This window comes from Tasmannia lanceolata, unplaced genomic scaffold (assembly GCF_043159265.1).
Source record: "Tasmannia lanceolata isolate RefF3 unplaced genomic scaffold, GAP_Taslan_0.1 ptg000018l, whole genome shotgun sequence".
NCBI lineage: Eukaryota > Viridiplantae > Streptophyta > Magnoliopsida > Canellales > Winteraceae > Tasmannia > Tasmannia lanceolata.
In genome coordinates, this window is record NW_027518695.1 from 58,221,229 (window position 1) to 58,234,710 (window position 13,482).

Genomic DNA, 13,482 nt, shown 5'->3' on the forward strand with positions numbered 1-13,482 from the left:
GCGTATTTTCCCAAACGAAACGCCGAAACAGCAAATCGTTCGGTTCCACTGGCCAAAACGAAACAACGAACGAAGCAGAATATACAACTAAACAGTAGCCATTTATTTGCATATAATCTTTTTTTTAAATGGTTTATTTGCATATAATCTTTTTTTTTTGAAATGGTTTATTTGCATATAATCTTACATGCAAATGATTCTAAAGTTAAATATATTTTTTTTGAAAATAATGATTATAGTTGTTATAGAAATAATATAGTTAATGGCTTCAAAAGAGGTCTTAATGTCCCCCAATTCACAATTAAGATTAAGTTAAAATAATCTTATTTGCAAATAAAAACCAATTTCGCTCGCATACAAGGAAACCCAAGAAGCCCTTAATCTCTGTTCTAATTTGAATAAAAACTATGGGTTTATACTCCTCTCTCTCTCTCTCTCTAAATTGAAGTAATATTTCAGTAATTTGTTCTTTCTCCTAAACTTGCAGAAATGTTGATTAGAAAGGGTGGCCATGCAGAAGTTTACAAAGGGTGTCTGCCAAATGGGCAACTTGTGGCAGTGAAGAGGCTAACAAAGAGAGACAAGGAAGAGGATGAGAGAGTTGGAGACTTTCTGTCTGAGCTTGGAATAATTGCTCACATAAATCATCGAAATGCAGCTCGTTTACTTGTAGAAGCAGGAACCTCCTCTCGGGGTGCCGCTCCCACCTCGGAACCTCGATTCCGCGCTCCTTAGGAAGGAGCTTCCAGGGAGCGCGACCTTAGAGAGACAGGAACTGCTCTAATGACGCTCACATCTTGCTTCTATTACTCTATAAGTCCCACGATCAAAAAACTTCCTTATATCAAACTCCTCCAACTCTGCAAAGTAATTCGTTGGAGAAAGCACAAAGGCTTGTGCATCTTCAGAAGGCACGAGGAACGAGTGCACACAAATGAAGATGGTGAAGATGGTTAGAAATTATGTTTTAGATGTACTTAAATTTTGAAAGATACATATGAAAATGGTTAGAAACTATTATTTTTTGATGTGCTTGAATTTTGAAAGATATATAAAGAAAATATTACATACACGCTCCCATGGCGCTCCCAAACTTAGACTTTTCTAGAACCCACGCTTCCCCGCCCCCGCTCCCGCCTCCGCTCCCGCCCCCGCCCCCGCTTCGTGCTTCTAAGGGTTTTGGTTTGGAAGGAGGATTGTACTTAGTTCTCCAGTTCTCCTCACATGGAAGTCTAGCTTCTATTCTCCATGGTAATTCTTGTGTAGATCCATTTAAAAAAAAAAAAAAAAACTAAGGTTTATTGATGCTATGTGTGGACTATACACTGAAGCTTGGTATATAACCATACTACCAACAATCTGGCCTATCATGGCCCGATTAAAAAATGTTCTTAAATCTCCAATCAATAGCTTTCTTGGGTCTCCTAAAATTCCCATTGGTTGGATGTTAGGATCACTCTGGTTTCATTTGAGAGGTGGACCCCTGAATGGAAAGTGAGGATTGAATGAATAGGCATGTTGTGTGTATACACCAAGTTTCAGTGTATCTATACTCTATACATAAAAGTGGGGCAAGTTATTTAAAACCTTATAAATGTAAATTTCTCCATAGCTATTTCATACTTAATAAAATTAAATTTCTTGAAAGATGAAACTACAACTATATTTAATTATTCGGTAATTTAAGTTACTAATGAAAATTGATTTAAATATGTTCTGAATCCTTAGACCAGATCTGTAATGTTTATGGATTCCAAAAAAATAAAATAAAATTGTTGGTTTTTACCTGTTAATAGTATAAGTGCACTGATTCACCTAGAATTTAACTACAGTCAAATACTGTAATTAAAATGATGCTAACTTTAGAAAGTTCTGTTTAATGAAAAATTATGTAACATGAAGTCTGAAACCTGGACTTAGCTTCTGATGGCATATAATGCTAATATATCTATATAACTATGAACCTCTAACATATTTCTTACGAAAGATTATGAACCTCATGTATTATTTCATCTGTAGAGCTTTTTTAACAATATTTCCCAGGGGTGTCAACGGATCCACTTCGGGTCGGATCCACCTATGTCACAGTCACGATCCATTCAAATTCCTTATCGGTCGGGTTGGAGTCGGATTGTTCTTTGGATCCTACTTTCCACGTCATGATCACGATCCATTTTAATTCGGACCGTCCATCGGAGTGTCCTATTATGTCCCACTAAGCTAAGTAAACAATTAATTTTAAAAAAAAAGAGATAGAATGGTAGTCCACTATTAGTGTCTTAATGCATTTTCTTCAATTAAATTAAAAATTTATCTATATTTAATCTAATGCTTGTAAACAATAAAACTAATCAAAATTACATACACAAATATAATGTATAACTATTATCAAAGAATATGATGCATAAAGAACAAAACCCCTCCTCTTTTCCTTCGTGAAAGTATGAAATGAAACGACTGAAATGAGTGAAATCACATTCCCAAAGAGAGGTTTTGACCAAAATACCCTTCATAGAAGGGTTAGCATTAACAAAATTTGGAGGGTATTTTTGTAAACCATTTCGGATCGTGACTATCGAATGGGTATATGTGGCGTGCCCATGCACAATCCAAAAATTTTCGGATCCCAGATTTGATGATCCGAAATATGCCCCCCATAGATCCTATTCATATGTTTAGATCTCGTTCATTAACGTTCGGATTCGGACGATCCATCGGACCGTCTGGATCCATTGACACCCTTAATATTTCCTTGCAAAATGATATATGCACTCCCTTGTTTTAATAATAACACTCCATATTGTTAGTGTATTTTTAAAATAAAATAGTTCTTGAAACTGTTTTACAAAGAAAAGCGCCTTAGTTTTATAAAAGCTATTGCTTTTAAAAAAGAGAGTGAAGTAGCTTTAGAAAGATAGTCCCACATCGGTTAGGCAAAAAAGTTGGAGAGAGATTTATATAGCTTCCCACTTCTCTCTATTGCTTTAATCCACAATGGGTTTTAGCCATTGGGTGGACCTGTGGGTTGGTGCAATGCACCCGCCGGCGTGGGCAATGGGCTGTAGGGCGCTATAGTGGCGCACTTTGCACAACGCAACGTAAGGAGCAAGCTTGAGCGCACGACACATCGCAAGGAGCAAGCTCGGGCGAGTGCGATCCGAATCGTCAGATCGTGTGTAACGGCTAGTGGTGATCTGGTGTGATGATGACCGTTGGATTGTGTCCCTTCTTCCCAACAATCATGAGCCCAAAGGGTTTGACCCACACCGTGGATGATCGATCTAGAGGTTATGGGGTTGGAGGTTTTACACAAACCAAGTCACTCCAGGATCGATCTGGACCGTAGAGTCACGGATGAGCACGATCTAAAGACCAGAATCGAACCTGCCGTTGGATTGTGTCCCATCTTCCCAACAATCATGAGCCCAAAGGGTGCGACCCACACCGTGGATGATCGATCTAGATGTTATGGGGTTGGAGGGAGGTTTTACACAAACCAACAGTCACTCCAGGATCGATCTAGACCGAAGAGTCGCGGATGGGAGCAATCTAACAACCAGAATAGAACCCGCTCTGAATAGGTGCTCTGTAAAGGGACATGATCGATCTGGACCGTAGAATCATGGATGAGCACGATCTAACGGCCAGAATTGAACCCGCTCTAAATAAGTGCTCTGTAAGGGTGCAAATCAAACAGAAAGGGTGCCAAAAAGTGGAACCAAATTTCCGAAGCAAATTACTCTCTTGAAAGCCTTTCAAACCAATGTATACTCTCTTCAGAAAGAAAACTTCCTTTCAAAGGTGGTTCTTAGGTTTGATTCAAGTATACTGTTTTCTGCAGAAAGAGTAACTTATATCTCAAATACTTGTTTCTTCCAAATGTGGTTCTTGGGTTTGTTTCCGCTTAGTGCAAAGTGTCAACAACCATTTTGGTGTAGATTATACCAGGCTTCATTGTATCTTAGAGGCAAATTCGTGTACCCCTTGCTCACTTACTAGTGGGGGCGAATATCGTCTTAAGGAAAGTGACATCGCACCTTGAAGAATCTCCTTTCTGGTTCTATTTCCCTCCATCTCCACTATATATTTTCCAACACATGTTACATATATTCTTTTGAATGGACGAAGTATCCGTGTTCGATTCCAATATTACATGATTCTTTGCAATACTTCTAGATATTGTATCTTTTTTTTTCTAAATACTACTCCCAAAACTTTGCAATTATCACATGTTTTGAGTTTAATTTATTCATAATAAAAGTAAGTCTTTTTTTATGTACGTAAATTATCATAAATTTTTAATTTATTAAAAATTTTAATTACACTTCTAGACAATTTTTATCTGTTTTTTAATAATTCTACCAAAACTTTACAACTGTCACGTGTTTTGAGTGTGTTTTTTTATGATATAAGGTATCCCTACACCAGGACAAATCCTTTTTTTCATAATAATACCAAGTCTTTTTTATAGAAGTAAAATATTATATTTATTTTAACTTACTAAATTTTTTTACTATTACTAGTCATAGCCATTTTATTATGTAAAAAAATAAATTTTGAGAATTGATTAAAAGGTTTTGACAAAGCCATGTATATTTCTTTTTGAGGTTTACCGAATTCGACACTTGATATTGGTCTTGAATACTGATAATCATATTGTATTGATGCAATATAGTGGGATTCCTCTCTATACTTTACAATTTTCTAATGAGCTATTAAAAATGTGTTAGAATTTCCAAAAAACTATAACCGTCAATCAGAAAAGTAAATGATGAAGTAAAGAGTGTTATTATCAAAAGGATTGCCAATATCGATTTTCCATTTCTTTGTGCAGTTATAGTGTCAGATGCAACTTAGACTAGAGTTGCCATGAGATGTTGTGATCGGAACCATCCATTTGATATCATCAAAGATTTGGACCGTTCATCTGTTGGGCCCCACCATGGAACAACCATTGAAATTCAGTGTGCAAGTCCTCCAATTGAATTTTCAGGATTATTTGATCAGATTGAGTCTTGGGATATGAAGTGGGCCCACAAGATCAATGGTTCAGAATGTGCTGAAATAATGTGTGGGGGTCCAATTGCTGCATCTCATGGGAGCTCTCACATAAGTGCATCTCATACTATCATTTCCCTGTCTTTACAAATTCTCTGTTTACTTTTCCAAATGTAAATGTTCTTTGGAATATCATTTTCTCCTTTCACCTTGCAGATTTCTGATTTTGGATTAGCAAAATGGCTTCCTGAGAAATGGACCCACCACATAGTTTTCCCCATTGAAGGAACATTTGGGTAAGAGACAACTTCACTATGTCATTTGGTGGATCCCACCCTTCGCTGTGGAGCGATCGTAGATTGACGGTGATGATTATTCTTCTGTATACTTAGTTAGGAAAAAAATTATGAATATAGATTTATATATTTTTTGTTTCAGATATTTAGCTCCAGAATATTTCATGCACGGTATAGTCGACGAAAAAACCGACGTGTTTGCGTTTGGGGTTTTCCTACTGGAGCTTATAACAGGGCGCCGGGCTGTTGATTCATGCCGCAGAGCCTCGTGATGTGGGTATGATTTTTATTTATCTATATAATTTTGACACCATTTTTTATGATAATTTTTTTTTGAAATGGCATTTTTTATGATAAATTCATGAACTTTTTTCTAGCAAATGCTATTTACTGGTGACCCCGAAAAACTCGACACATTGGCATGTCTATATAAGTATTTGTTAAATTGTAATATAGGTTTTAATTTGTAACATATAAAATATATTAACTTATATGCAATTGAAAAGGCTCTAAAACCATGAGATAAATCCTGGGTTGAAAAAAAAACTCAAATAAATGTAAATAATACTAAAAACCATAAAAAAGAGAAATTAATGCACCCTTTCGGACACAACCTAAGACAATCTTCGGAATTATTAAAATAATTTAGATATAATGTGTTAATATTCGATGATTTTTGGGGTTGGGCCTGTAGCTCAATGGTTGAGGCTTAATTTGTTCCTTGACCTTGAGGTCTCAGGTTCTATCACAGCTTACCTATCGAATATATATATATATATATAGGAAACTGTTGGTGCGCTTAAGCTCACCAAACTTATGGTGAGCTTAAGCGCCCAATCACATGGGGGCCCACTTTGTTAGGATGATCCAAAGCATTCATTTTAAAGTCCCTTACATAGATGGGGGGTGTACCAAAAATCAGCTCCATAGGATCATCCTAACCCCTTCATTTGTGAAGGATAAAAATGGATTGACACAAATCTGCCCATTTTTTGTCCTCCACAAATGGAGGGGTTAGGATGATCCTATGGAGCTGATTTTTGGTACACCCCCTATCTATCATAAGGCCTTGCAAATGAATGGTTTGGATCACCACAGAAAAGTGAGCCCCATGTGATTGGGGAGCTTAAGTGCACCATAAGTTTGGTGCCCTTAAGCTCACCAACAGTTTCCTCATATGAGGAAACTGTTGGTGAGCTTAAGCTCGCCAAACTTATGGTGAGCTAGCTTGCCCAATCACATGGGGGCCCACTTTGTTAGGATGATCCAAACCATTCATTTGAAAGTCCCTTACATAGATGGGGGGTGTACCAAAAATCAGCTCCATAGGATCATCCTAACCCCTCCATTTGTGGAGGACAAAAATGGACAGACACAAATCTGCCCCATTTTTGTCCTCCACAAATGGAGGGGTTAGGATGATCCTATGGAGCTGATTTTTGGTACACCCCCTATCCATGATAAGGCCTTGCAAATGAATGGTTTGGATCACTCCCCAAAAGGTGGGACCCATGTGATTGGGCAAGCTAGCTCACCAACAGTTTCCTCTATATGTGTATATATATATATATATATGAGGAAAGTTTTTCTAGTCGGCCGACCAGAGAAGCTTCTCTAGTCCCCCTACCAAAAAACACAGTGTGCCCACATTATTTGGATAATCCAAAACATTCATTTGATAGGCGCTGGCAAAGATCGGGTGTGCCCAAAAAATCTACTACATAGGATCATCCTAAACCTTTGATTTGTGGAGGTTAAAAATGGACAGATTTGTAGAGTTTATATGCGTCCATTTTAACCTCCATAAATCGAAGGGTTAGGATGATCCTATGGAGATGATTTTTTAGGCACATCCTATCTATGTCATGGTCCATCAAATGTTTGCGTTTGGTAATTTTTAGGCACATTTTTTCGGTTTTGGTAACCGTTTCGGACCCCACCGAAAACTGAAATTTCGGCGAAATCCGAAATTTGGTAATTCGGTTCGAAATTCCGGACCAAATTTCCTGAATTTTGGACCGAAATTCAGGCCGAAATTCTGAAATTTTGTAACTCTTTTTGTTTTAATAAATAATGGCATTTAAACGAAATTTAGGACCGAAATTACCATAATTTCTGTCCAAAATTTTGTAAATGGGGAAAAATGAAATTTCGGAAAATTTCGGTTTCAGTCCCCACCGAAATCCGAAATTTCGGATTTCGGTCGAAATTTAAAACCATGTTTGGATCATCAAAACAACGTGGGGTCACTGTGTTTTTAACCTCCACTGTCCATTTTTAACCTCCACAAATCGAAGGGCTAGGATAATCCTATGGAGCTGATTTTTTGGGCACACCCTACTAAGATAGGGCCCATCAAATGAATGCTTTGGATCATCCAACGAACATGGGCCCACTGTGTTTTTGGTCGGCGGACTAGAGAAGCTTCTCTAGTCGGCCGACTAGAAAAACTTTCCTCGTATGTATATAATATTTGACGATTTTAATTAGTTTTGGATATTTTTAAAAGTACAAAGCTTCTGCTGAATTTTCAGAGATCAACAAAAAGGCATTGTTTGGATTGCTGGAATTTCTTAAAATTTTTTGAAAGGAAAATGTTTTCCAGATTTTCCTACTTTTCCATTTTTTTATTACAAAAGAAAAAAGTAACCAGTTCATTTTTATTTATAGGACCTTCAATTTATAATGATATCCCTCTAAATAAGCCATAACAATATCATTTAAATCTAAATCGCGGAAATGGAAAAATTCCAAAGTAAAAAAAAATCTACAAGAAATATTTTACCTGCAATCCAAGCACGGTGATTAAAAAATATGCTTTGCTAGTTTAAATCTTCACTAAAAAACTTTGGGGCATCTTTTGGATACCTATTAAAAAGGAAAAATTGTTAGAAAAATGCAAAGTTTTGGTTAAATTGTCAAGTAAGGGTACGTTCATTTTATTTGTGAAATAGGGGTTGTCAGTGCTTTTAGAAATCCCAAAGGACAAGAATACCCTCCCTATCCCTATGCACTTATTACCTTCTCACCTACCACCTTCTTCTTCCTCAAGACTTTTCTAACGTGGAAAACTCCATAGAAGGGTTTTGAAGGTTGCCATTTACAACAGGGTTTGGTAATCATGAGGGAGATAGAGAGAGAGAGAGAGAGAGAGAGAGAGAGAGAGAGTCGGACTTCCGAGTCGGAATCTTGGAACAGGGTTTGGTAATCATGAAGGTTGCCATTTACAACAGGGTTTGGTAATCCATTTTATTTGCATTTTTTAATTCTAAAACATCAAAATCAAGCTTCAATTTATAGTTGCTTGCATGACACTAAGATCACAATGTATATCCCTATTATCCTTCGAATTTTTACTCAATTTGAAAAAAAAAATCTTTGGAATTATCCCTATTCTACTGGCTTCCGTCGGAAGTCCGAACAAAACTTCGGACTTCCGAATGGAAGCCAGTATACATAACCAAAATATTGGTTACATTCGGAAGTCCGAAGGTTTGTTCGGACTTCCGACGGAAGACAGTCAAACTTTATAGTTCGGTAATTGTCATATGTAAGTGCATCCTTTTGGTATTTTTTTCGTAATTTTAATACTTTGCTTTCATTTTTTCGTAATTTTTAATTTAAAACTTAGCAGCCACAAATCCGTAATGATTACTATTTTTTGGAAGTAATGATTACTATTTTTTGCAATTATGCTTTTGCTAGCCACCTTTGCACCCATATTACTTCTGCCAATCTTTGCATCAAAGGATGGGCCACAAGCTGAGAAGTTGCCTCGGCAAAGGTGGCTAGCAAATTCCCATAAAAAAATAGGAAATGTTGTCCACACTACTGTGTTTTGATGAGGGTACTCCTCATTTAATTAAAAGTACGGTATGGCCCCCCATAGGATGATCCAAAGCGTCAATTAGATGGGCCACAGCCTAAATTGGTTGTGTCCCAAAAATCATTTCCATAGGTTGATCCTAACCCTCCGATCTATAGAGGGTTAGGACCAACCCTCTAACATTCTGATCAGAGGGTTAGGACAAACCTACGGAAATGCTTTTTGGGGCACAACCTATTTAGGCTGTGGCCCATCTAATGAACGGTTTGGATCATCCTATGGTGCGGGCCATACTGTACTTTTAATAAAGTGAGGAGTGTCCTCATCAAAATACGGTAGTGCGGATGTCATTTCCCAAAAATATCTTAAAAAATACGGCAAAAATCTGGGTGACACGCGGGTCGACCCGGCCCGTATGGGCCCTGCGTGGGAACCATATTTTCTACCCCGGAACCACTAGGGAACCAAATTTATACCTCGGAACCAGTAGGGAACCACATTTTATACCCCGGAACCACTAGAGAACCACATTTTATACGCCGGAACCACTAGGGAACCACATTTTATACCTCAGAACCACTACGGAACCACATTTTATACCTCAGAACCATTACAGAACCACATTTTATACCTCGGAACCACTATGGAACCACATTTTATACCTCGGAACCACTACGGAACCACATTTTATACCCCGGAGCCACTACGGAACCAGATTTTATACCCCATAACCACTACAGAACCACATTTTATACCTCAGAACCACTAGGGAACCAGATTTTCTACCCCGAAACCACTACAGAACCACATTTTATACCTTGAAACCACTAGGGAACGAGATTTTATACCCCGGAACCACTACAAAACCACATTTTATACCCCGGAACCACTACGGAACCACATTTTCTACCACAAAACCACTAGGGAACCACATTTTATACCTCAGAACTACTAGGGAACCACAATTTCTACCCCGGAACCACTTGGGAACCACATTTTATATTAGGGAACCACTAGGAAACCACATTTTATACCTCGGAACCACTAGGGAACCACATTTTATACCCCGGAACCACTGCGGAACCACATTTTCTACCACAGAACCACTAGGGAACCACATTTTATACCTCGGAACCACTAGGTAACCACAATTTCTACCCTGGAACCACTTGGGAACCACATTTTATACTAGAGAACCACTAGGGAACCACATTTTATACCTCGGAACCACTATGGAACCACATTTTATACCCTGGAACCACTATGGAAGCACCATTTATACCTCGGAACCACTAGGGAGCTCCATTTACACCCCAGAACCACCAAGGAATCACATTTTATACCTCAGAACCATTAGGAAACTACATTTTATTCCCCGGAACCACTAGGGAACCACATTTTATACCCCGGAACCACTACGGAACCACATTTTATACCTCAGAACCACTAGGGAACCACATTTTATACCCCGAAACCACTACGGAACCACATTTTCTACCACAGAACCACTAGGGAACCACATTTTATAGCTCGGAACTACTAGGGAACCATAATTTCTACCCCGGAATTACTTGGGAACCACATTTTATACTAGGGAACCACTTTTTATGCCTCGGAACTACTAGGGAACCACATTTTATACCCTGGAACCTCTATGGAAGCACCATTTATACCCCGGAACCACTAGGGAACCCCATTTACACCCCGGAACCACCAGGGAATCACATTTTATACCTCGGAACCACTAGGGAACCACATTTTATTCCTTGGAACCACTAGGGAACCACATTTTATACACCGGAACCACTACGGAACCATATTTTATACCCCAGAACCACTACGGAACCACATTTTATATCTCAGAACCACTACGGAACCACATTTTCTACCACAGAACCACTAGGGAACCACATTTTATACTAGGGAACCACTAGGTAACCACATTTTATACTCAGAACCACTAGGGAACCACATTTTATACCCTAGAACTACTATGGAACCACCATTTACACCTCGGAACCACTAGGGAACCTCATTTACACCCCAGAACCACTAGGGAACCACATTTTATACCCCGAAACCACTAGGGAACCACATTTTCCACCATGGAACCACTAGGGAACCACATTTTATATCTCGGAACCATTAGAGAAGTGAGCTAAAAAGGTGATAGGGTAGGTGAAAATGCATAGGGAAGTGAGCTAAAAAAGTGAAGGGAGGGTATTCTTGTCCTTTGGGATTTCTAAAAGCACTGACAGCCCTTATTTCACAAATAAAAAGAACGTACCCTTGCTTGACAATTTAACCAAAACTTTGCATTTTTCTAACAATTTTACCGATTAAAAATTACATGCATTTTATATATTTTAATTGCCTATAGTCTTATATGATGCACATAATGGTTTTAATAATTTTATCTTTATCTTAATCAATGGCTTCCAAAGTGACACTAATGTTCAATTTGTAAATAAAATTAACTTAAATTTCTAATTTGTACAAAGAGGCCCTTAGGGTCTATTTGGATGTACGGAAATTTTTTACCACTGGAAACAAATTTTCCATTTTCCAATGTTTGGTAACTTACTTTTGAAATTACTTTTTCCAAATCGAAAATTTTCCCTTTATTCAAGGAAAATTGCAAACCTACTAGACTCTGAATTATTTTTTTCATGGAATAATGGTTGACCCTGCTGTGAACACAGGCTAAGCCACTTCTAGATTCGAAGAACATGAAAGAACTTGTGGATCCTTGTCTTGGCGATTCTCACTACAACATAAGTGAAATGAAACGTGTAATGTCCACCGCTTCAATGTGCATCCACCATGTATCGGCAATGCGACCCCACATGAATCGGGTAATTAATTCCGTTGATGAAGTTTCTTTTTTATTTTTCCTTTTCTAGGGATTTTACTAATTAAGTCTCCGCAAAAACCCTCTATATTTTAACATTAGTGTCCTCTTAAACCTAGAACAATATAATTAAGCTCCTGTCTTATACATAATTTTGAAAATGCCCTTACCTAAGAAATTATAATCTATAAAAGCAGGCATTGTGAAGGGTCTTGTGGTCACTTTGTACAAACATTGGCACAAAGTTGCCACTACTAATTTCTAAAAAAATGTGGCACTCTCAATTTGCAAGTGCAAAAATGAGGGTGATTGCTAAAGATAAGGTCATTTACAGAATTTTGTAAAAATAAAGAGCTTAATTATAATTTTTACTTGGGATTTGCTAGCTTCCATAGCAAAAGGCATTTCGCGGATGGCCTGTTGCGTGTGAGACCAGCGACATCATGAATGAAGACAAAATCTGCTGAAAAGTGAGCCGGTGTGGCTGGTTTCCCATGCAATAGGCCATCTGCGAAAGGCCTTCTGTGATGGATGCTAGCAAATCCCTTTTTATATTTAGGAGGAGAATGTTCATGGGACTTCCAACCCTTTTATGATTGGCAATAAGCTTAAGTTGAACCCTTGACCTTAAGGTTGCAACCCTAATGTCCTGGACTCTTTACCAATTGGGATAGAGGCCCCTCTCTCTCTCTCTCTCTCTCTCTGACCTAGTTCATGGATGTAGGTTGTTCAACTTCTCAACGGTGAAGATGGAACAGTGGAGGTGATGGGAAGAGAACATAAGCCTGTTGCTGTTAAGGCACTTCTTTTAGATGCTTTTGACTTGGAAGACTACACTTGTTCTAGGTATCTCAGTGATCTTAATCGTTACAGGAAACTTGCTTTAGAATAGTGACCCCCATACTTATTTGAGCCTGTATTTTTACTAGGGTTTTTTTTTCTCTTTCTCAAATGTGAGGTTTTTCCATATGCCCCTAAAAGAGTATTAAGCATCATGGATGGGGCCCATGTTCAACATTTACCATCTAAAATTAGTCTTCAAAAATAGAAGATTAGTGTTGCATTTGCCATTCTCTATCTTTTTGCTTTTATGGTTAAGCATGTTTGATCTTTGTAGACCGCAAACTAAAATTCAGTGTGTCAACTATATCTTCTGTTCACTTGGCACTTCCCAATGCCTATGGGTAGGTGGCATTCGATCGGTGGGCCATAGCATAGATATAAGGCCGATAAAATGGTTCCAGACGTTCAGAGACTTTTTTGTGTATGGTTAAACGTGCGGCTTAATGTGAAGGACACGTTTGGCAACAACGAAAAACAAAAAGTCACCCAGTCTTCTCTATCTACATGAGCATAGATAGAAAAAAATGATTTGGCAAAAAAAAAATTGTAGTAAAAGAATGGAAACAGAATAAAATACGCTTAAATTTTTAAAATTTACAAAATGCAGTGGGGTAAAGTTGGAAAGTAAGCGAAAAAACAACACGTTTAATACGTCTAAAATGCATTTT

General features: G+C 38.0%; 1 pseudogene; it reads left to right on the forward strand.

The window, feature by feature from the left end:
- Window positions 1-489: 489 nt before the first annotated feature.
- LOC143850528 (receptor-like cytosolic serine/threonine-protein kinase RBK1) lies at window positions 490-12,917 on the forward strand (annotated as a pseudogene).
- Window positions 12,918-13,482: the final 565 nt, after the last annotated feature.